This window comes from Egretta garzetta, unplaced genomic scaffold (assembly GCF_000687185.1).
Source record: "Egretta garzetta isolate BGI_Z169 unplaced genomic scaffold, ASM68718v1 scaffold75, whole genome shotgun sequence".
Lineage (NCBI taxonomy): Eukaryota > Metazoa > Chordata > Aves > Pelecaniformes > Ardeidae > Egretta > Egretta garzetta.
The window spans coordinates 687,578-690,438 of NW_009259589.1; positions in this window are offsets into that span (position 1 = coordinate 687,578).

Genomic DNA, 2,861 nt, shown 5'->3' on the forward strand with positions numbered 1-2,861 from the left:
CTTTTCTACTCTTACTTTCTCCCGTTTTAATTTTAGGGATGCTTCCAGTAAATTGTTCGCTTTCTTTTAAGTTGTAATTTCTGAAGTTTAGCATCATTCTCAACATTTGATCTTCCTCCTGGCCTCTCCAAGCTCAATGACCGTACTCATGCACTACGTGCACCGTAGTCGTGGCCACTCATGAAGACGTACGTGAGGATCCTACAAACAACTTTGGCCTTGCTGACTCAGCAGCAGTTTGACAAATACATGGGTGATTAAATAATGCTGAGCAACTACTTGTGTCCAGAGCTATTTTAAGTCGAGCTCTGGAAAGCATGCACGTGCTGGCGACAAAACCTCCACCCGCTGTCACGTGTGGCAATCGAGTAGCAAGGACTTACTGCTTTCATCCTGCTAACAGAGACAACAACACTCCACGGGTCCACCAAGCGCCCTCAAAGTGACAAGTTCACAAACACATCTTGGCTGCCATCCCTTCTAGACGTGGTGACCGCCAGTATGGGAGCAGCACCAGTACTTCAGATGGGATCCCAGTCCCAGCCAGCCTGCCCCAGCCAGCTTCAAGAACCGTGCAGGAGAAGACAGCAGCCGGCTGCCACAGGGCTGGTTTCTTCCTAACGCCATCATTTAGCAGACAACTTATGCCCTACTGGAGGGTTTATATATCCAATTAAACTTTCTGTAATTCTCATCTTGTGAAACTACGAACATTTTCAATGCTAGATTTTGGAATTATTCTCTCCTAAAGGGTTTTGAAGTTAATTATATCGTAGTTGTTATTACTGTCTCAACCACAGATACTGCTTGAACCCCATTATTGTGTGTGTTACTGAGGGCTAAAATAAGAATAGCTGCTGCTTTGGTGTGCTCTGGAGCTAGCCTTTCCTACAAACTGCTTCTCTAACCTTTGCCCAAACATTATGCATGCTCGGTTTATGTGCAGGCAGTTAACATAGCCCAGTAGGGTAAATGGGCTTATTACATTTATTAAACTGAATTCTCTCTGTGCAGAACGCCCCCAGCATCCTGCAGTCCTCTGGCTCTGGAGGCATTTGGCTGTTACCATGGAAGACAGCACCCAGAAATCCCCTTCGCAACCAACAAGCAGGAACTACGAAAGCACAAGTTTCATGCAACTGCCTTCTGTACTGAAAATGAAAACTGCTTCTGTAACCTATAAAGAAACCAAGATGCAATCAAGCTTATAATATGATGCTCAATTTATGATTATTCCTTTTTTTTTTTCCCCTACTACTAAGGCCCCTTTGCTTTGGGAAAAGAAAACACCCTCTGAGGTAGCAAATACTACATAGTACCCAAGCCATATTAAAAGGATGCAAATAAAAATCAGGCCCTAGGTGTAATATAATGCTTACTGAAGATGAAAAAAACCAAAGGTCTGTAAATTAAGAAATCCTGAATTAATGGTGGCAAAGTCCGTCTTAACTCTGACTCAGTCCAAAAATGCAATTTCTCTCCCTCCTTCTGCAGCACTTCAGGGTAAAAATTAATTTCTGATTTCTTGCATCACATTCTGTACAGAAGACACACAAAACATCTACACATCAGATTTTTTCTCCCTCGGATCTGAGGCTGTACGTTCAAAACAGTTTGATGGAAGAAGATCAATTAATATCTTTTACAAGTCGTCTTTGTTTGGCAGATCAAAGCAGTAGGTTTCCTAGTTACTTCCTGGCTAGAGGGACCCAGATAACAGCTGCATTGACGCTGCAGCAAACCCAACACTTCCCAGACAGACCAGCCATCTTCCATCCTTCACGCCACAAAGCAAATCCCAGGACTCCACGGAGTCAAACAGGCCAAAGCCTGCTTCCACGTTCACGTTTCCACGCATGCATTCTGCAAGTAAACTCGCATGTGCGGACCACACACAAGCGCTGAGAAGTTAAGAGGCAGCAGATAGGAAGGCTCCACGTGGCTGCCGATCCATGCTGCCCGCTACCTCGTCAAGGATGTGCAACTTCATCTGCTTTGGATTAGAAAGATGAGAAAAGGTGGGAGGCTAAATATACCTGCATGTTTTAATGAACCTGTAATGATTGCCTCTCCCAACCTCGGGAAGAAATCCAAAACATACAGCAAAAGTAAACAACATTACCTCTCAGGTAAGTTGGGCATTTCACCACCCCTGCTTGCACCTTGTGTGATCCTGTACCTCCCATAGACCCTCATCCGCCGTAAAATCCACGCGAAATGTATGCAAGTCTTTGCTTTTGATATCCAGATTTTTTCTGGTTACTAGACAAGGCATGCTTTGCTAGCCAAGGGTATTGAATGCATGGCGGCTGCGTAGCTGCTTTCAGGGGCTTTGGCATTTCTACACTCGAGAAGCAGCAGGAGAGATCAGTTCTTACATTCAGCATGGCACATACAGATATGGGATATTTTTCACCCTTCAGCATAATTCTCCTCCATGACATCCTACGGCTCTAAAAGCTTCAAGTTTTGCAATTCAACCTTAAGTAAGGTATTCAAAGGAAAACAGACAAAAACCACCACCATAAGACTTCTGCTTCCACAAGACAGTAGCTTGCTTTTGATTTTTATAATTCAATCTTAAAAATTCCTTCTCCCCCAAACTCAGAGAGCGTTTCCTCTGCATCTCAGATCTTACAACTTCCATGCGTTCTTTTTACCAGGGGAATGGTCCCATGCTAATGGTCTGAGTCAAGATAAACCTGAATTCTAATAAAAGATCAACCTAAAAAAATTTACATACCTCACACAAAACTGCCCTTTTGTAATGGAGACTTCTGCCAATAGCAGATGGAAGACCTTTGAAAAATAAGATATCCCATATGCTGTCTGCAGCAACTTCATAGCTTTGCTATTGAAAT